Raw genomic sequence first — 23,297 nt, forward strand, 5'->3', positions numbered from 1 at the left:
GCCCATTCCACCAGGGCCAAAGCAACTTCATCGGCTTTGGCTAGAGGTGTTCCTGTGGCTGACACCTGCAGGGCAGCGATCTGGGCATCCCTCCATACTTTTGCCAAACATTACTGTTTGGACTCAGAGGTCAGGAGGGATGGCCATTTTGCTCGCTCGGTGCTGCAAGATTTCTTGGTTTGACCATTTGAGCACCCGCCACCGAAGGTTTTACTGCTTGGGGACTCTGTTCTTTTGGTGCGAAATCCAGGTAGGTGTATCCATCAGAAGAATAAGTTACTTACCTTCGGTAACGCTTTTTCTGGTGGATACAGTAACTACCTGTGGATTCCTCAAGGTCCCACCCGCCTCCCCGTTGCCTGACTAGTCAAACCGAGATATCCTTGGGTGCGCATCCTTGATTTTGTAAATATGTATATAGCTGATTCATGAATATAGTTATGATAACTGTATATACAATTTCTTTACGAATTAAGATGGTTCAAAGAAGACCTTTTGATCTTGGCTTATATATGTTCATATTTATTTATCTCTGGTATTGTGCATTCATTACTGTTATTAGAATCTGTTCTATAATAAATGTTCTATTTTCATTCATTTTGGATGAATATGTGCTCTTTAGGTTTAACCTGTTCGCCTCTTTGGCACATAAAAAAAATGGTGATAACTGACGTCTGCACATCGACGAGGGCTTCTTATTGCCTGGATGACGTCATACGGCGTCGCGTGGAGTCGGGCGATTGTGACGTCATCGTCGACGTGCAGAGCTAGAAGAAATTTCCGTTGAGGCTGGCACGAGGGGAGAATTCTTTTGGTGAGGAATCCACAGGTAGTTACACAGGAGGAATCCACCAGAAAAAGCGTTACCGAAGGTAAGTAACTTATTCATCTGTCCCTTTATCGTTCTATAATATTGGAATCCCATGTAGCTCAGGAACTGTGTATTCGCTTACAAATCTCAATTTTTTTTAATCTTCATCAAGCAGGTTTTGCCAAAACATAATACTGAAATGGGGCTAGTTTCAGTGATTGAACATTTAAGGAAAAATTTGGACGCAGGACAAATCATGGCCTTAGTCCCACTTGATCTTTCCACAGCCTCTGAAATGGTCAACCATGGGATGTTACTTCATTGTATTAGGGCAGTGGGTGTTTCTGGACTGACATATGAGTGGGTAAGCTATTTTATCAGTAATAGAACTTAGGTGGTAGACCTAGCGCCATTTAACACTCCTGTGGAGTTCCCAAGGGGTCAGCCCTCTCACCTCATTTGTTTACCCTTTACATTCAACCATTGATAATTTATAATTTATAATTATGCAAATGAATACCAGATCCTACAATGCTTGGACAATGTGGAGATGCATCAACTCATTTTTCAAGATTCAATGTGCTTTATCTGTGGGTGGGTAAAGAAACATTTATTGAAATTGAATGGAGAGAAGCCCGAAATTGTCATCTTCAGTGATCATCCAAGAGCTAAGACTGATCACTATTGGCCCAGAGAAATGGGTCTGCCTCCAGTACCTACTTTAGTGGCAAAAAGCCTGGGAAAAATAGTGGATTATAAACTGTCCCTGAGAGCAAAAATCACCAATGTGATTTTAAAAGGAGCATTCTCTCTTTGGACAGTGAGGAAGTTTATGCTTTATCTTTCATCAGGAGCTGTGAAAACAATCACAGCAGCCATGATTGGAGAGAGAATGTATTATGCCAGCAGCATTTATCTGGGTTTACCAGATTTTGATTTAAAGCAACTCTGACTACTTCAGAATGGAGCTGCCGAATTGCTATTTAAGGCCCCTCACAGAGCACACACCCTTCCACTGTTAAAACAATTACATTGGCTGCCAATAATTCAGTATATCTCATTTAAAGCCTGCAGTCTAGACTTAATGGCTATTCGTGGCCTAGCACCAGACTTTCTTGCTAAACTTGTGGTGAGATAGACACCAGCCAGGGCTCTGCACTCTTCTAAGGCCAATTTATTAGTGGGACCGAGATTCTTGAAGGTGAAAATGGGAGGTCATAGATTTTCAGTCTTGGCTCCCAGGATTTGGAACCTGCTCCTGGCAATTATTCAATCTATACCCTCAGTGGAGCCTCTTAGGCAGATGCTAAAAATCTGGTTATTTGAGAGAGCCCTGAAATGTAACAACAGCCGGTACATCTCAATTCTTGTGTTTTTAAAAAAAAAATTGTTGCAGAATATTGAGTTTGTAGGGAAAAGGGTGGGAAAATTCTTAAATTAAATATTTTAAATGGAATTATTTGTAATTTTATAATTTAGAATTACATTCTTCAAATGTGTTACATTTTATTTTTGTTAATTTTCTGAATGTTTGTATTTTTTCATTTATTTTGGTATACCTACAAATGTTTGAAGATTTACAAATTTAAAATCTATAAAATGATTATTTTAAGTTGAAATACATTATTTTTAAGGTTTTGTATTCATTAAGAAAACCTGTTTACATTTCATATAAAATTGTAAAATGTTTTAAAAATGTTACTTAAGTTTAGGTATATGATTAATATTACTTTAAAATAAGGTTACATGTAAATATATTTTTAATATTTACTAAATAATTTGGATATATGTCCTTTGTATTGGTGTGATATTTGCTTAATATTTGTATTTTCAATTTCTATTTTTTAATTTAGAAAAGTATGAATTTAAGAATTCTGGAGTGTTCCTTAAATTAAGACGTAAAATGTTTTTGTTTGTGTTGGGATGTTCTTAGTGAATGCTGTATTTTTATTATTGTGTAGTTATAATAATATGACTAGATTTGAGTTCAGCATAGATAGTTTATGTTTTTTACTGTCAACGTTCTTGCCCAAAATGTTTAGATCAGTCTGAGAATAGTAAATATGATCCCCATAGTGTCCAAAACATTCTCCAAAAACATTTAGGGGCTGATTATAACCTTGGCTGATGGGATACTTTGTCACAAATGTGACAGATATCCCATCCACTGTTTTACAAGTTCCATAGGATATAATTGAACTTGTAATATAACGGATGGGATAGCCGTCATGTTTGTGACGGAGTATCCCATCCACCAAGGTTGTAATCAGGCCCTTAGATTGAACTGAGAATAGTATGAGAATAATATGTCTGAACTCCTTTGTGTTCAACACCTTTACCAAAGTGTCTTAGATAGAAGTGAGAATAGTATATCATAATTCCTTAGTGTGTAACACCTTTGAAACAATACATTATATTGTAGTGTGTTAAGTATGTTGTATTATTTTTATGCTTTCTTTACTGAGTTATTTGGGCTATGTATGATTATTTATTACAAAGGCAAAGTATTATGTTGCAATATTGGTTTTAGCTCATTGAGTTGTGGTGTTTGGTTTTTTAGAAAGATCATATGTAATTTGATAGTTTAACACATACAATTTTAGATGATTGTTGCATGTGTGATTTCATACTTTTTTTGTAATATATACATTTTTATAACATAAAAATACTACAATTTCAATATTTTTGCTCTTTCAAATGTATTCATATTTTTTAAGTAATCAGAGACATAATTTAATGTAATTTTAGTAACACATATTCATCTCATACACTTAATATTATTATTTTACACATGCTAAATAATTGTTTATTTATATAAGAATTTTTTTCAAAAGCATATTCTATGACAACATTTTTAGAACAGTATATGGATTTTGATATATACCAAGTAATAGTATTTTTTATTAATATATATTATTGTACTTTTAAATATATATCTCATATATACACTAATATTGTGTTGTTGCATTTCTTCATAATATTCCATATTTTATACTTTTTTATACATATATACTTAATTTATTACACATTTGGTTTCCATTTCCATTTATTTCTGTAGTAATGAATGACACCTTTTTATTGTTTTTATATTGTGCTGATTACTTTACTACATTCTGTATTTTTTATTCTATTTACATCATGGTTCAGTGTTTTGGTTCGTTTTGGCAGCGGTTCCCTGCTGCTGCTGCACTGATAAGGTAAGACCCCTTTTATACTATTATTTATGATGTTTGGGGTGGGGGTGTGTGGATATGTGTAGTTATTGAGGAGGGGTGTGTTAGTTTGTAGTAGTTGTGTTGTTTATTGAGTGTTGAACTGTGTTTTGGTGTTCCATAATGTAGGTTAGTAGACTTCACTATAGTTTATGATGGGGGAGCAGGGCACACAAAATACTGTATATGATGAGTCTGCAGTGATTAATCTCTGGTGAACATTAACACAATTAGGTTTTGCTATCTTAATTATAAACCAAATAATTTCATCAGAGGTTTGGCCAGCTAGTACATTTATAACCCCTTAGTGGCTCGCAGACCTGAGGCTTTTTCAAGGCAGTATAATATCATTTAGCAGAAGCTATTCATTGGACTATTCAAACAATACATTAGACATACTAAAACTAGTGGAAATAAAATAATGATACAAAGTAAGAACAAGGAAATACATGAACTGAGAAGCTAATGAAGTTTCAAGAAATAATAATGTGTATAATTCCAAATCATTATGTGCTATGTTAATTAAAACCTGTGCTCAAAATAGTAAATGTGTTTCCAGTAAGCCAAATAAAAATGATTAAAGTGTGACATAGTGCTCTTGTCTGTGTGAGATAAGAGTAAGACACTGAGAAACTGATTTAAGAGGGCCTAGTGCCACTTTAGCGCCGTCTAAGCTTCATTTTTTTAATGCTAAGGCAGACCTAAGGTGGCGTTTTCCCCGCTCCATATTTACAAAGTGATGCAATGCATGCATTGCGTCACTTTGTAAACCTTTGCACACATTATGCCTGCTCCAGGCATAATGTATGCAAAGGGGGTGTTCCCATATTAGTGGGGTCCTAAAAAATGATGCAAAGAAATCTAAGAGATTTATTTGCATGATTTTTTTCAACACTGTTAAAGCCTGCTCAAAGCAGGTGTTAAAAGGTGGCATGCCATAGGGTACAATGGGCCCCTAGGTATTGTTCAGGGTTAGCACCAAAATTTGGGAGCTAACCCTGAACAGTACATCAATAGGGTAAAAAATGCTTACATTATTGACCCTACCCTGCGCCATGGCACACCGTATTTTAAATTTGGGGCACACATGGTGGCAGTAGGGAGGGTACAAGGGGCTACAACAAAAGTGGCAGTAATGTAATGTAGCACCACTTTTCACATATCTAGCCCTAAGATACCAGTATGGGGTAGTAGTTTCTATAGTAAAGTCTCATGGGTAAGGGCCTGGGCCAATTTGAATAGTATGGTGTTAAAAGGCACTTGTTCAGGTGGTAAGGTACTTGGAAAACAGGTTATACCAAACATGCATGGCACAAACATACCTATAGGTCTAGTGGAACGCGTATCCAAAGTTATTAGTCGCTATTGCAACTTGGGACAGCGGAAAGTATTGTATCTGTGGTACCATTGGTAAGAAAGGGATATATGTTAATCGTAAAAACAGGTCTGTATTATAGTTATAGGGTATTAGGACCCTGGGTTTTAGCCTTACATTTACAAATAGGTAATGTGTTAGTGGTCTAAGTTAGTGGACAGCTAGATCTAGAGCAATCCTAGTTGCAGGTTGACTCTGTCAAGCAATCTCTATAGGACAAGGACTTAGTTCCTCATTACTAGTTTGGCGGTCGGACTGCCAGACTTCCATGTTGGCAGCCATAAAAAGGTTCTTAGACCACCGTATTACGAGTTATTTAGGCAGGACCACCGACCACCAATCAAAAAAGGCAGATCGGCACCGGCCCAAAGCCATGAAATAGGCACTCTGACTTCCAGCCCCGTCGGCATATCAAGCAACCACTGACCTTATTACAAGTCCATAGTCACAGTGGCGGACACTCATGGTGGTCAGCTGAGGGCGGTTCGCGCTGTGGTGGTTCATGGTCACCAAAGTAATACACAATGGCATATTGGATAGATTTGAAAGCAACACAGCTGACACACTGGACACACCTGCAAAGGATATTATAAAACACACCCTTTCACACACCACAATCCTCTGCATCACCAATGCCAAACACAGAAGCCAGACCTAATTATTCAACACAGCAGCACTGATACTAGGCACCACTTTTTTCTCACATTTCTTTTCAGACCCAGGACACACTTTTGTCCAGTCACACCCTTTTGCTATTCCCTCTTTGGTAAGTCACTATCTCTATTTTTATTTTTTCTCAAATTCCACCATGTCTCGTTCTAAAAATCCACATTTTTTTAAAGGATCAGTTGCGTGTCATGGTGGATGAAATCATAAAAGTTGAGCCACAAATGTTTGGAGCACAAGTCTAGCACACTTCTCTCTGTAGGAAAATGGAAATGTGAACAGGATAGTTGACAGAGTGAATGCTGTAAGCACCAGCCTGTGCTCCAAGGAGGACATCAGGAAGAGGTGGAACTACCTCTGGGGCAAGTTCCATTCCCTGGTGTCCAGGCACCAGCTGCAGGCCAAAAAGACTGGCAGTGGCCCTTTCAGTGCCCCATTACATCTCTTTCCCTGGGAGGAGGTCTTGGCCATCCTACATCAGGAATATCTTGGGGAGTGGAGTCTGGTAAGTCACAACAATAAAAATATCACCAAAATGCAATGTCATGCATGCCCATAGCTCACCGTTTGCCATTGTTTTGTTCATGTACCCCACCAACATTCAATACCCAGAGTATCTAAGTGTAAACACTGCCAATCTGTATTGTTGGACCCATCACAGCTTCTAATGTCCACCCCATGCCATTGGTCCAAATGGGGCCTGTAAGTCCTTCAGTATACAATAATATTCCCAAGACTCATGGTATGTCTCAACAGGTAAATGTTTGCCCGAACTTAAATGCAGTCTGCATACAGATATATAATACCCAACATTTGTATAGTGTGTATAGTACAGAGAGTTACCTGGCTGTAGCTCCCAGGGGGCACTGTTTCTTCAACTCCAAACACCAGACCAGTGTTTGCTTGTCCACATACCCCGTTTGGTAACTCTCAGTTGAAGATTACTTACCTGGGAGGATACCATTTCTCAAGTGTGGAAAGTGGAGGGAGTGACCTGACTCTTAAGGCCAGGAGGCTCTGTTTCTATAATTCCAACCACCAGCCCAGTATACCGTTGCCCAAATACCTCTATTTGGTAACTCTCCATTGAAGTGAACTCACCTGAGAGGACACCCTGTGTATAGTGTGTGTAGTAGAGAGAGTTACCTGCCTGCAACTCGCAGGAGGCACTGTTTCTCTAACTTCAAAACACCCGACCAGTGTTCACTTGTCATCTACTTCTGTTTGGTAACTCACAAATGAAGTGTACCCACCTGGGAAGATTACATTTCTATAGTGTGTGTAGTACAGAGAGTGACATGACTGCAACTCCCAGCATTTCAGCCTTCCAAAATGGCACATTCCTGACCTACTCCACTGGACATTAGGAACTGCCCGTGACTACTGGCATAAGGTGTCAGGGCGGTAGGTGGTTTTAACCACTGTGGACACAGCCATAGGCTAATGTTGTTGCCTGCGGTGGTCATGGCCCAATGGCTGTGTCCGCCGGCAGTGCCAACTGCGTACGTGGCAGACGTGACTGCCATGTTGTGCACATTCACTCACTTGACTCCTAATACTGCTGCCAGCAACACCTCCACTATCTGAGCTGCTGTGTGCCGCCTCTTGGAGCAATCATTCCCACGTCCAGCAGGTGATAGGGAGTGTCCCTGTCTTCTAACCAGAGATGTTGAAAAGGTTTTACCCTTGTATGGACAGCTCCATGGCCCACCAGAGAAGCAGGTAAGAATCTCATAGTCACAATTAATTCTGTTCTACACCATCCTCCCCCTCTTCGTAGATTAGAATGTGCCCCTGTGTGGCAGTTAGGCTTCTTGTTGCCTGTTGGTATAGTCTGAGTGGTATCAATGGGAAGTACATGGTGCAGGTATTGGTGGCCAGTACTATGTGTTAAGTTCAGTCACATTGGGGGTCATGACCGCCGGGGCCGGGGTCGGCGGGAGCACCGCCAACAGGCTGGCGGTACCCCGCATGGCATTCTGACCACGGCGGTTTGGCCGCGGTCAGAACAGGAAAACTGGCGGTCTCCCGCCGGTTTTCCGCAGCCCTCTGGAATCCTCCATGGCGGCGCAGCTTGCTGCGCCGCCATGGGGATTCCGACACCCCTTACCGCCATCCTGTTCCTGGCGGTTCGCCCGCCAGGAACAGGATGGCGGTATGGGATGTCGTGGGGCCCCTGGGGGCCCCACAAAGAATTTCAGTGTCTGCTGAGCAGACACTGAAATTCGCGACGGGTGCAACTGCACCCGTCGCACCTTCCCACTCCGCCGGCTCCATTCGGAGCCGGCTTCCTCGTGGGAAGGGGTTTCCCGCTGGGCTGGCGGGTGGCCTCCTGGCAGTCGCCCGCCAGCCCAGCGGGAAACACAGAATCACCGCAGCGGTCTTCAGACCGCGGAGCGGTGTTCTGTCGGGGGAACTCTGGCGGGCGGCCTCCGCCGCTCGCCAGAGTTAGAATGACCCCCATTGTGTTTTGTGAGGTTTTTGGGGTCCTAGATCCTCCTTGTGTTGGGTGCACGTAACTAGATAAGGATACTTTACTGCCATCCAATAACATCTATTTCTTCATGATGGTTGTAAATATTGGACAACATGAATATGCATAACAACATGAGCTGCACATGCATCTTGTGTGAGTAATTTGAGGATCTTCTCAGCAATGTGTATAGTACCACAGATCTTTCGACCCACATCTGACCTTGCCAAACTGTAGTCTGTAATCCGTACAATGACTCACTCTGCCCTTCAGGTTGCCACACACACCACATGCCAAATTGCTAATGGCCACATGATGTACTGTCATGCATGGAAGTGATGAAAATGGAGTGACATGTAGGTTGTGTATGCTCAGCCTGCAGAGGCCTGTCAAATGTATCTCCCAGAGTCACTGTGGGTATTCAATTGTGGCACTCTGCCTACTCCCTGTACACCAGCAGATCCTGTCATGTGGACAATGTGAGGCTCTAGTGGCAAAACGTGTCCTGAATGCCTCAGTCCATTGACTCAATTAGGAATGGGTACTGAGGTACATCCCAGAAGTAGTCCGTATGTGCGTTATGAATCATTGTCAATGTGTGTCTTTGACTCAAGACAGGTCCCTTACTCCCACACCTCTGCTGTCACATTCACATAAGTCATATTTGTCCTGTAGAGGCTTGTTGCATTAATTACAAACCCACAGTGCAAAAAGGGTGTTGATTCCTGGGAGGCCTTGACATGTGAGTCAGTACCTTGGTCACATAGCAGAAATTGTACAATGCATACCTTTGTATGTTGGATGCCATCTCTGCAGGATAGACACATATGTTCAAAGGAGTGTTCTGTGGTACAGGGACATGCAACAGAACATACCCCCTGAAGTGGTATGAGTCTGCATTTGGTAGGCCACATGTCTACACATGCACAAGGAAGACACTTTCTGTGCCCACCATGCCGCCCCCTTCATTGTCACTGAAGTGCAATGGTGAAGTCTGTACTTTGGAAGTTGACTGTAGGGACAGTATGCAGTGAGTCAATATCAAAAAGTGTGAAAGCATTGGTCCATTCAGGCCTGAGGAGTTTACTCTTCAGAAGCCACATGTGTGTAGTGTCTCATTGCATCTCAGTTCATGTTGCTAGAGCATGGGCTACCTGGTGTCAGTAGGCCTTCTTAGTCATTGTAGGCCCTGAGCAGGGTAGTAGCTTTGTCTGCAGGTAGATATATATGTCTGTAGTCATGTCCCTGTACTTATTGACTTGTGTACTTTACACTTGTGGTATATTAACGAGTTGAAAATGTTTAGCTTGGTGTTTCTGACATGTGTGTGACTCAACCATTTCTGCCAAAACTTGTGCTTATAATCTCTTGATTTGTCTTTTGCATCCATGCAGGTAAACACCCCTCAGAAGAAGGAGATATACAGAGCGATCACCCAAAAGGTGGGGCCCCTGGGGGTCCAGAGCCTGCAGAGCGCCCACTGTTGCAAAAGATGGGAGGACCTGAGAGGCTGGGCCCGGAAGATCTAGGAGGTCCAGCTGGGGCTGTCTGTCCAACATGGGTAGAGCACACATTTGAAAATGAGCCCCCTAGTGGCCTGCATTCCAACGGTGGTCTACCCAGATCTTGATGGGTGTTTGAGGGGAGCACAGCAGCCACAAGGGGGTGAGTACAGGGCATATTCCTGCCTGTCATATTGCCAAGTTAATGTGTTATGTTCTGAAATCTCCCCTTGAAGATTAGGAATGTGCGATGTGTGACCCAGTAAATGAGTGACTGTTTTTGTAAATATGTAATGTGGTGCATATTGATGTGTCTTGCCGATTGGCCCAAGGACAACTGTGTATGATCCCCACACAATTTGCTCTCCAGGGATGATATATGGCTGTGTACATTGATCAATAAAGTACTGTTTGTTGGTGTAGTGGGTGCAACGTCTAAGCAACAGACTGATACTCCTCAGTGTTGCAGGCCAAAGGAAAGGAAGTGATGGATCACTGTCTTCAGCCATGTGTCTGGTAAAATGAGTATATTGGCATTTGTCACCCAGAAGCTACTTGTCTTCAGCGTGTGATTGGTGCTCTTTGGGTCAGCTACAGATCAATACTTTCCCTTGGTAAGTGGAAATGTCCATTGACATGATCTGTGTGCCGTCACTGTTGCCAACATTCCTTGTGCCTACATGTTAGCATGTGTCCCTTTCTCTGTTAACAAAATGTATGCACTTCTGTTTCATGCACGGTGTACCTATGTTCATGGTATGATTCCTGTATTCCCTCATATATATGTGCATGCCAACCTGTGTGTGGAAAAGGACATTTGCAATGGGGCACACTTCATGTGGTACCACAGACAGGAGTGTGTCACCATTGATTCTTGGTTGACACATACCCTCAACTGTCATTGCATATCATTTGGCATGTACAACTCCAGTAGCAGTGAGGGACAGGACGTTTATGACTAGATTTGTAGCCACAATGCGCATTTCCAGACCATTGATATGGCATCATGTAACAAAGTGCACTGCACATGTGTAATGGGGAAGGTTTGTAAGCTGACTGGTGACATGCATCATGGAGTGACTTGCAGCTATATTGAAATCACATGTGGTTGGGTACAACCATTTATCCACAGACATCTGAGTTTGCAGGACCAAAATGGAGACAATGATGCAGCTTCCCATTGCCAATATGTTGAGGTTCTTTTACTGGAACTTGCACATCTCTGTGCCTCTCCAACATACAAATTAACAATGGCATCTACTGATACTATCAGAGTATGTAATTGTAAGGGGTGCCAGACATTAGTGGTGATTTCCATTGGGCTTGCTGATTCATTGTGTTCTGGATTTTAGGGACATATTTCCCTGTCAATTTGCACATGATGTCTTCAGTGTACATTTCCTTGCCAAATGTGTGGCATATCAGAGAAACATTGGTACTACTTTCATGACTCCATTGGGACAAATTTAAATTGGTGAAATGTGCATGTTTTATATGTTTCCAGTGTGACATGAGTAATTCCATGTTACCTTCTCCAGATTTCTGTACTGGTGTCAGCAACATGGCATGTTCTGGGAGCATCATTTCACATTGTTATGTTATTGTGCAGGTGACAAATAAATGTCTATGTGAACTTGTGAGGGATCTGTGGGAATGGTGTTGGCATTTGCCTACTATTGTATGGCAACAGGTAACTGAGGTATACTCCATAAGAGAAAACATTGAAGGTGATGTGGTCTCCTAATTGTGCAATAGTTACTGTGATTGCACAACTTCAGCCGTACAATTGTAGTCTGAGATCCTAATATTCCTAGGGCAAATTTTGACAGTTCAGATGGCATGCATGTATATGGTATGGTACATGTAGTAGCCACTTTGGTGGAGTTTTTTGCTTGGGCCTACTTGACATTATGGCAATGTTTGCTATTCACAGCTGTTGGAAAGTGGAGTGTGATCAGGAACATGTGGTGACCCTTTTTCTCTTTGTATTTTCATCATCAATCCAGGCAAGCGAAGAAGACAGGGCACAACCAAGTTGAGAAGCATCTGGCTATGGTTCTGTCAAGATACAACCGACACAGAGGGACCCAGTGGCCTGGAGAGTGAGGGGAGTGCCATGGAGGAGACTGGATCTACATCCTCATCATCGGATTCTACCTCCAGTGGCAACTCCCTAGTGGTGGCGGCTCCATCGGGATGTACTCTTGTACCATCTTTGTCTCCTACTCCCAGCTCTATAGCCACCCTCCCTGTTGCTTCCCACCCAGGTGGTCAGGCCCACTCAGTCTCCTTTGCCGCAGGCACTTTCACCGCAGCCCCTGTTACCCCTGCTGCCCTGATTGAGCAGGCTGTTGATCTCCTGAGGAACATCTCTGTGGGTCTGACTTATATTGTGAATGCCATCCATGGGTTGGCCAGCCAACTTCAGCAGACCAATGCTTTCCTGAAAGGCATTCAGACCTTCATAGTACCATGTCTGGCCTATAGAGATCTTTTCAGGCTCTGACCGCCTCAATGATGGCAGCCAATCACCCCCGACTTTTCCTCCTTCCACCTTTCTCTTCACAATCCAAAGCACCATTCCCCTACCTATCCCAAGCACACAAAAACAACCGCACATACCCACCTCAGCACACACAAGGAGCACATACTAACACAAGCACCACAATACACACCAGCATGGAGGCATTCAACATACACCCATAAGCACAACATCAGCCACAACTTCAGCAGACACCCTCACCACCCCCCTGACCCACACACAACATCAAGCATACCCACAGGCACCACCAAAACAAGCTGTGGCACATCCTCCACACCTACCATACCTGCAGACACCACCCCAACAGACACACAGACATCCACCTCATCCATCATACCTGCAGACACCACCCCAACAGACACACAGACATCCACCTCATCCATCATACCTGCAGACACCACCCCAACAGACACACAAACATCTGCCACTACCAGCATATCTGCAGACACCGCCCCAACAGACATTCATACATTCACCACCTAATCACCCAGCATCTCCACCTCCCAGCCCTCCAAGACACACAAGTGCCCACACTCATACATACAACAGACACCACCCAAGTATAAGCATACCTAACACTCGCACACACCCAAGACATCTACACCCACCCACCAGATGACAACTCCCTCAACCCCCAAATCCCCAACCCCTTCTGATGACTGTCCCCATGTTCCAATGGTGAGTTTCCTTTTGGAGCATGCCCTTTCCCATTTCCCTGTTCCTTCTACCCCCATCCAAAACTCCAAAGGCCCCTACACACATCCCAACCCATGTTTTCCACATCCAAGTCCTCCCCATCACACCTTCCATCCCCCAGCAAACACCCATACCCCTCCCCAAGAAGAGGTCTACCCCTCTTAAGAAAGAGTCTACCCCACCCAAACCCACCCATCCGAAATCTGACCCCCCCAAAGATGATCCCTGAGGTGCCTGCCTGCCCACTTGGGTTGGCATCAGTTATGTTTGGATGTATTCCTGTGAGGCCATGGTGTCTCCCAGTACCTTGCAGTGGAACAACTTCCGGCCCAACTCTCATGCAGGGATGCCCCAGTGCAGGAATTCCCTTGAGACCCTCTTTGATGGGTCAACATGGGTCCATGAGGGCTGTGCAAGGCTGCGTGTGGGACACACGGGGCCACTGCAGGATGGCCAACAAGGCCACAGCAGAGTCACTCATGAAACCCCAAGGGTAGATGACTCATAGTTTTGTGTTCTTGCCAACAGGACCCAGGTGCACTCAGGGCTAGCAGATTGTGTCTGGATGATTGGTCTTTTACGGTGCCAGGAATGCTTCCTTGGTCCAGGTGTAAGGCTCCAACCTGGAAGCAAGATGCTCCTTTTGGTGGTTTAGGTAATGCACATGGCTTGATGGTTTTGTTGCCATTAGACAATCTGTATGACAGGTGATTAGGACATGCAGGGGTAGAGTGAATGGAGGGACTTTGCAGCCTTGCAATTCGGTGTCACTGGTGCAGTTCTTCTCCTATGACGTGCATTTCTTAGCAGGGATGTCATCATTCCTCAAGCAGCCTATGACTGTGGATGAATGGTCGCACTGGATGAGTTGGGCAGATACGCAGTTTGCACATACATGTGACTTTCTTTCATTTCTCACACTGCGCATTCACCAATGAGGTTGCTCAACATCGGTGGCTTGCTTGTGTCGGCAGGTGCACTCTCATGTTGTGACACAAGTCTAAAGTCTTGTCACCCTTGATCATCTTCTCCTGTGTCTTGGTTTTGTCACTCATGATCATTTTCACCTGCGCAAATGTGGTTCTCAGGTTCCTCAGTGTGACTGATCTGGTTACACATCCTTCTCTCCTTTTTCAGTTGTCCTTTGCATTGTGGTGTTGTGCCATGCGGCACATGTGTTCTCTTCTTCTGGTGTGAGGTGGCACCAGGCCATGTGTCACTGGTTCTCCTCTCATCATGGACTTCTCACAGGTCCTGTCCTGTTTGTAGGACTGTACTTTTTCCCTTCATGGCCCTTTCACCAGTCCTGTCCTGTTCGTAGGACTACAGTGGTCATTACAACCCTGGCGGACAGTGTTAAAGCGGCGGTAAGACCGCCAACAGGCCGGCGGTAAAAAATCTGCAATTACGACCGTGGTGGAAACCGCCAACAAAGACAGCCACTTCAACACTCCGACTGCCACAGCGGTACAAACAAACAGCTTGGCGGTCACTGCCAACAGAAAGGCAGGAGGCAATGTACCGCCCACACTATTATGACAGGCCAATCCGCCACCTTTTCCGGGGCGGATTAACCATGGATAAAAACACGGCGGAAACAGGAATCCCGAAGGAAAAACGCTCACCTCTACACACCCCACGAGGAACAAGGACGCCATGGACCGGAACTCCAAATTCTACCTGCAATAGTCTTCCTGCTCCTCTACCAGGAGCACGAACGCCGGCGGTGAAGACCACAGTGAGTACTGCACCTACGACACAGGGGAGGGGGGAGGGAAAAAACAGGGACACACACACGCAACACCCCCACCCTCACCCACTACAAAACACACACTAATGCATATCAATACATCACAGTTACATCCCCTAAACCCTCCGGAAGAATGCAAAGACAATAGAAAATGACTGTAACCATTGTAATATATTAAAAGCAAGTAGGCAGAAATATATATATACACCATGTACAAAATATATACCAAGCATAGTAGTCCAGGTAGTGCTCTAAGATAGTGCGTGGAGCACTGGGACTACACGGTATGGGCGAGGTCCACACAAGATCCCCGACCATGACGGAGAGAACACTGCAGGGGCATCATAGAGCAACTAAACAGGCACCTCAGGGGAAGGGAAAGGGGGGCACCTCAGCCGCTTGAGTGCACAATGCCAAATCCACAAGGGGGCCACATGGCCACTGTTCCATCCTGGGGAGTGCAAAGCCACAGTCTCTCAAGTCTATCCAGTGGGTGGGTTGCCCACTGTTCAATCCTGGGGAGTGCAAAGCCACAGTCTCTCAAGTCTATACAGTGGGTGGGTTGCCCACTGCTCCATCCTAGGGAGTGCAAAGCCACAGTCTCTCAAGTCTATACAGTGCGTGGGTTGCCCACTGTTCCCTCCTGGGGAGTGCAAAGCCCCTGTCTCTCAAGTCTCTACAGTGGGTGGCTTGCCCACTGTTCAATCCTGGGGAGTGCAAAGCCACAGTCTCACAAGTGGATGACAGTCTCCACTGGTTCTGGAGGGGGCTTGGTGCTCAGAGTGCTTCATCCTGCCAAGGATTGGGGTAGTGGATGCTTTTCTCCACTGGTACTGGAGGGGGCATGGTGCCCAGAGTTCATCATTCACCCTGTGATGGACTCAATTGCGTCAGTGCCCTTGCCGTTCATGGGCCAGCGGTGCTTGAGGCGGCGCTGCCCTGTTCAGCGGTGTTTGGAGCGGCGGTGCCCTATTCAGCGGTTCTTGAGATGGCGGTGCCCTGTTCAGCGGTGCTTGAGATGGCGGTGCCCTGTTCAGCGGTGCTTGAGATGGCGGTCTCCATTGCAGGGTCTCAGCTGCTGGCGGTCCTTCATGGCTTAGCGGGGCTAGTGCTGGCGGTGGCCTCCTGTGCAGGTGGGCTGGTGCTGGCGGTGGCCTCCTGGGCAGCTGGGCTGGTGCTGGCGGTGGCCTCCTGGGCAGCTGGGCTGGTGCTGGCGGTGGCCTCCTGGGCAGCTGGGCTGGTGCTGGCGGGCCCCTCCCGGGCAGGTGGGCTAGTGCTGGTGGTCTTGTCCTGGGCAGCTGGGCTTGTGCTGGAGGTGGGCTCCTGGGCATCGGGGATGATGGCGGTCTTCACCGCCGTGCTGCTCTTCCCAGACTTGCCGGGTTTCTTGTGGCCTTTCCCCACCTTGGAAGGTGTCACAGCTGACTCCACACTCCCACTGGGACCCCTGGGAGCAGCTTTGGTGGCTGGAGTCTTCCCCCTCTCCCGCCGGGCACTGGCCAACTTCTGATGCTTCACAGGTGGGGGACTGTCTGTACTGTGGCTCCGTGCCACACTGGCTGCCCTGGTGGACGGTGCACTCCAGATTCTGGTGACTACAGGCACCACTGGTCCCGGAGATGTTGTGGCTGAGGTGATAGTTCGGGACCTATGAGATGGATGGGATGGGGGAGGTGTGGGAAAGAGGTCAAGGTTGGACAGGAAAAGTTTTTTGGACACACTGGGACGGGTAGCTGGAGGGGGCTTGGGAGTGGAGGAAGAGGTGGTGGTTGTAGGAGGTGTACGTTTGCTGACGTTGGGTGAAGGTGCATGCGCTGGAGGCTGTCGTGAGGTGGATGGCTGTTGGGTGGGTGTGTGCCTGCGTTTGTGTATCTTGGGAGGGGGTGTCACAGACACACTGGGAGAGGACACGGGGACGTGTGAATGGTAGTGGGGGTGGTGACTGCACATGAGCGGGGTGTGCTGGAGAGGGACGTAGTGGCTGTAGAGGTAGTGCATGCAGGTGTGAGTGTAGACAAGACTGGGAGGGAGGAGGGAGATGACGAGGAGGGGAACATAGTGGAGGCAGTGGATGTTGGTGTGTCTGCATGTGTGTGATGCTTGTGTGAGTGCCTGTGGGATGTGTGGTGCTTATGTTTGCCTGAGCTTCCCTTGTGTGTTGACGTGTGTGCATGCTGGTCTGTAGGTGTGCTGGGGATAGGCTGAGGCACAGGGGATTGGGTCTGGGTGGAGGAAGTTGGAGGGGGGAGGCTAGAGACGGGGACAATGGCTGCCATCAGTGCTGAGGCCAGAGTCTGAAAAGCTCGCTGATGGGCTGCCTAACCAGAATGAATGCCCTCCAGGAATGCATTGGTTTGTTGCAACTGCCTCTCTACACCCTGGATGGCATTCAAAATGGTAGACTGCCCAACAGTGAGGGACCTGAGGAGGTCAATGGCCTCCTCACTGAGGGCAGCAGGGGTGACTGGGGCAGGGCCTGAGGTGCCTGGGGCGAAGGTGATTCCCACCCTCCTGGGTGAGCAGGCACGGGGCAAAGGCTGAGGGGCTGCTGGGAGGGCGGTGCTGGTAGGGGGGGTGGCGGCTGTACCTGTAGATGCGGGGGGCACAGATGTTGCCACCACCACAAGGAAGGTCCCATCAGAGGATGAGTCCGTGTCGCTGGTGTCAGCTCCTGTCCCCGCTGTGGAGCTCCCCTCGCCTTCCGTCCCACTGGTGAACTCTGAGTCCGTAGTCTCGCCCTCCAGGGCCATGTGGGATGTAGCTTCCTCCTGCTCGAGTGCCAATGCTCCTCCGCCTGATGATGCTAATGCACACAAGAACAGGGAGACCACAAAAAGGGGGGGGCAGACAGAAGAAAGACATGTTGAGTGCATGCATTACCGCTACCGTTGGCGGACACGACAGACACAGAAGTCCCCTGCACTACGCCGCGTTCTTGGGCTCCACTGTTCAATTCCTGGGAAATGGCCTACAAGGCTATGGACGACATCTGCACACATAGATGACACAGGGGCATGACTAGGTGTACTTGGCACTCTACAGAGGTGGGGTGGGGTGCCACATGGCCTGCCTTATGGAGGGGCCTTGCCTACGGAACTTGCCCTGGCCTAGGGAAACCCACAGCCCACCTCCCCCACCCAGACACCTCCACTGCGCGCAAAGTCAGCAGAATGAGAGTGTACTCACCCCATTGTGGCTGCTGTGATGCCCTCAAGCGCCCATCCAACTCCGGGTAGGCCACCGCCAGGATCCTGAACATCAAGGGGGTCATGGTGCGACGGGCACCCCTCCCCGTTGGAAGGCCATCCCCAGCTGAGCCTCTGCCTTCTTCTTGCTCCAGCGGCGAATGTCCTCCCATCTTTTCCGGCAGTGGGTGCTCTGTCTGTGGTAGACCCCCAGGGTCTGGACGTCCTTGGCGATGGCACGCCAAATATCTTTTTTCTGGTGGGCTCTGACCTACATGAAATGTACAGGGGAAAAAGACTAGTGATTACCAACTGCACCGTCAAAGTGATTGGCCCCCATGCCTACCCTTGCCATGTGGCACATGCATTCACCGTATTACATGCACGCAGCACTCTCCCCCCTTCCTTCTTACATCTAGCCCTCTCCACACAGGCATAGCCCATACAACATGCTCCCTGTGTACTTACCTGTTTGTCTGGAGGACCATAGAGCAGCGTGTACTGGGGGAGGACCCCATCCACGAGCTTCTCCAACTCCTCTGATGTGAAGGCAGGGGCCCTTTCCCCAGACACTCGAGCCATTGTCTCTTCCAGACCGAGGTCACAGCAGCACTTGCAGTGTAGGTCCTCTCCTGTCGAAGATCAGGTATCGAGTGATTGAACAGATAGAAAATGGCGGTCGCGTCCGCGGCAGTGCGTACCGTCACCGCCGGCGTACATCGTCATTGGCTCCTGGGACCCACAGTGTCCAATGTTAACCAATGCAGCATTGCGCTGCGGTCCTCGACCGCCTACCGCGACGTGTAGAACTCCAGCGCAGTTACCTCACATCCCATTGTCACACTTTAGAGGTCAGGCAGCCGCCATTTCAGGGGCCCACATGGCTTCATTTTCAACTGCGTCACACATACCTAGGCCTAGACTCAACACACATACAGGCCACCTTTTGTGTATGATTGGTGTTCTGTGTAAACTGTGGGTACGTACCTCTAAGTTGTTTGACTCTGTGCTCGCTGTTGTCCTTCATGGGTACCGTCTGCTGGGACATGTGAGGAGATGGCGGCATCCTCGGGTTTACTGACCGTTGGTGGACCTGTCGACAATGGAGGAGCGACATGTGATTATCACATACAGGCTTGACCGTGCCACAATCCAGGAACTGTGTACCCAGTTGGAGCCAGACCTGATGTCAGCTATCCGCCATCCCACAGGAATCCCCCCTCAAGTGTAGGTGCTGTCAGTGCTCCATTTCCTTGCAAGTGGGTCATTTCAAACAACAGTGGCCATAGCATCAAGGATTTCCCAGCCTATGTTTTCCAACGTATTGTCCAGAGTGTTGTCTGCCCTTCTGAAACACATGCAGAGCTACATCGTTTTTCCTCAGGTGGAGGATTTGCCTACAGTGAAAGGTGATTTCTATGCCCTGGGACATATCCCCAACATCATAGGTGCCATTGATGGGACCCATGTGGCTTTGGTCCCCCCCCACAGGAGTGAACAGGTGTACAGCAACCGGAAGAGTTATCATTCGATGAATATACAGATGGTATGTTTGGCAGACCAGTACATCTCCCATGTGAATGCCATGTTCCCTGGCTCAGTGCATGACGCTTACATCCTGCGGAATAGCAGCATCCCTTATGTGATGGGTCAACTCTAGAGGCACCGTGTGTGGCTATTAGGTGAGCACCTGGAAGCAAGTCAGTGGGAATGGTTGTCTGGGTCTGGGGATATCCCTCCAGGTTATTGCGTGTCTAACAGTTGTCCCTCACCATTTGCTGGTGACTCTGGTTACCCCAACCTGTCATTGCTACTGACCCCAGTGAGGAATCCCATGACAAGGGCAGAGGAACGCTACAATGAGGCCCATGGGTGAACTAGGAGGGTGATCGAGCGGACCTTCAGCCTCCTGAAGGCCAGGTTCAGGTACCTCCATATGACAGGTGGATCCCTATTCTACTCACCAAAGAAGGTGTGCCAGATCATCGTGGCCTGCTGTATGCTTCACAACTTGGCTTTGTGAAGACAGGTGCCTTTTCTGCAGGAGGATGGTCCAGATGGCGGTGTTGTGGCAGCTGTGGAGCCTGTGGACAGTGAAGACGAGGAAGCAGAGGAAGAAGACATGAACAGGGACTCAGTGATCCAGCAATATTTCCAGTGAGACACAGGTAAGAGTACAAACCTGCCTACTACATGTACTTTAACACTACTACCTCTCTACTGTCTGTCGTTTTCACCCAGTGTATGGTCACTGAGTTGTCACTTTCCCTTACGATTTCACAGATGTGGGTCCCACTGTGTGACATCTGCTTAGATTCCTCATGGACTAGAGCTGTGTGACATAGGTATGTTGACATTACAATTGAAAGAGCATTTTGTCACTGTAATTGCTAATACACTATTTCGAAATCACAGACAGACTCCAGATTGTTTTGTGCTTTAAATGTGTTTATTTAGGTGCTCAATATTAGAGGAGGTAGTGAAATGGTGAGGGGTGATGGCGGAGGAATGTCCATGGCAGAGTCCAGTCTATTAGTCTCACAGGTGCATTGCCCAAATGGGCATAGGAAGTGGAGCTGGGGCTGTTTAAGTATGGACAGGGTGACAAAGTGGGACAGTAGGATGACAATCAGGGTGGTCACATTTCTTGGCGGGAGTCTTGGCATCGTGCTCTGTCTTTGTCCTGGATCTCAGGGACCGTTTGTGGGGTGGTTCTCCGTCTGCAGGGGGTGGGATGCTGGTGTGGTGGTCCTGTGGCGGTGCCTCCTGTCCACTAGCGCCGGCGGGGGTGGTGGGCAATTCATCGTCCAGGCTAGTGTCAGGGCCCCCTTGTAGTGCCACAGTGTCCCTCCTGGTGTTGAGTAGTTCCTTCAGCACCCCTACGATGGTGCCCAGGGTGGAGCTGATGGTTCTGAGTTCCTCCCTGAAGCCCATATACTGTTCCTCCTGCAGGCGCTGCGTCTCCTGAAACTTGGCCAGTACCATTGCCATTGTCTCCTGGGAGTGGTGGTAGGCTCCCATGATGGAGGAGAGGGCCTCGTGGAGAGTGGGTTCCCTTGGCCTGTCCGCCCCCTGTCGCACAGCAGCCCTCCCAGTTCCCCTGTGTTCCTGGGCCTCCGTCCCCTGGACCCTGTGCCCACTGCACTGCCCCCAGGTCCCTGTTGTTGTTGGGGTGGTGGGTTATCCTGGGATCCCTGTAGTGGTGGACACACAGCTGATTGATGTGTCCTGGGGACGGAGGTATGGGCCCCCTGGGTGGGTGCTGTGCTGGTGTTTCCAGAGGGGGGGAAGATCTGTGGTGGCCTGTGACTGGGTGAGGGGATCCGACTGTCCATAGGTCCCCGATGGGCCGGGCTGGTCATCTAGATCCAGTTGGACAGAGGTGCTGTCATCACTGTGGGCCTCTTCTGTTGGTGGTGTGGACATGTGTGGACCCTCCTGTCCGGTGACGTTGGGTAGGGGTCCTGCAGGGGTATAAAAGGATGGTTATTACATCTGTGTGTGTCATGGTGTGCAATGGGTGGGTGACCGTGTACCCCAGTGCTTGCATTCCTGTGTGGGACCTTGTGTGATGATGGTTAAGGGGGTTGCATGGCAATGTGCAGAGGGCATTATTTAGTGATGGGTGTCCATGCTTTGTTGTTGCATGCAGGGCTTGGTGTTGGGATGGGTGGTTTGTGATGTTGGGACATATGTGATGAGTTGGGGTGCTGGGGGTGAGGGTGAGGGTGGGGGTATGTGATAGCATGCAGGTAGGGTGGGGGATGTAATAATTAAGATTTGACTTACCAGAGTCCATTCCTCCACCTACTCCTGCGAGGCCCTCAGGATGCAGAATAGCCAAGTCCTGCTCCTCCCATGTTGTTAGTTGTGGGTGAGGAGGTGGGGGTCCGCTGCCAGTTCGCTGAACCGCCTGGTGGTGTCTTGAGACCACGGAACGCACCTTCCCCTGTAGGTCGTTCCACCTCTTCCTGATGTCCTCCCGATTTCTTGGATGCTGTCCCACTGCATTGACCCTGTCCACGATTCTTCGCCATAGCTCCATCTTCCTTGCAATTGAGTTGTGCTGCACCTGTGCTCCGAATAGCTGTGGCTCTACCCGGACGATTTCCTCCACCATGACCCTGAGCTCCTACTCCGAGAACCTGGGGTGTCTTTGCCGTGCCATGGGGTTGTGTAGGTAAAGTGTGGGGTGGAGTGTGGGGTGATAAGTGTGCTGATATGTAGTGGTGTGTTGTGTGAGGTGTGTGGAAGTTATGTGGGTGATGGTGTTGTGTGCCTGTGGATGCTGATGTTCTTGCTGGTGCTGTCCCTCTTTGGCCTTCTTTCGGTATTGTTGGTCGTGGGGGGTTGTGGGTGATGTGGGTGTGTGTTTTATATTGTAATGGGTGTGTGGGAGTGGTGTGTGTATGTGTATCAGGTGTGTGTATTTGGAATTGTCCAATGTGGCTGTGTTTTGTAAGAGTGTGTGTATTTTGAGCGTGGATTCGTGGGTCGTGATAGTGTGGGCGTATTTCTGTTGGCGTGACGGTGGAGGTTTTGTTTTTGCCAGTTTATCACTGACCTTTGGTGTGGCGGACTTGTGTGGGTGTCTGAATTTTGGCGGATTCCGAAATGTGGGTCATAATAGCTGAGGCGGAATTCCGCGGCCACGGCGGTGTGTTGGTGGTCTTCTTCACTGCGGTAAGCGACTTTTACCGCCAATGTTGTAATGAGGGCCTATGTGTCTCCTCCTTTCATGGGCCTCTCACGGGTCCATTCCTGTTTCTACAACATGACACATCTCATCAGTTCAGTGTGGCATCCACCAACACCTCACATGTCTTCTCCTCAGAAATCTTTGCGGGGCTCTGCTTGGTTGATAGTGAATAACCTTCCCTCTACCTCCTCTCCGCTCGAAGGTGCAGTGCTTGTATTTGGGGCTTTACTTTCACTGTGCTTGGTCCTGCCTAGAGTCATGTGCACATGGCAGGGTTCGTCACTTGGGGCCAGATGTAGGTAGCGTTTTGCATGGCGCAAACAGTGAAAATCGCAATCCAATGGACCACTGCCTACTCTGAAAAATGGTTTTGTTATTTTTTTGTA

The sequence above is a fragment of the Pleurodeles waltl genome, chromosome 1_2 (assembly GCF_031143425.1).
Source record: "Pleurodeles waltl isolate 20211129_DDA chromosome 1_2, aPleWal1.hap1.20221129, whole genome shotgun sequence".
NCBI classification, from domain to species: domain Eukaryota; kingdom Metazoa; phylum Chordata; class Amphibia; order Caudata; family Salamandridae; genus Pleurodeles; species Pleurodeles waltl.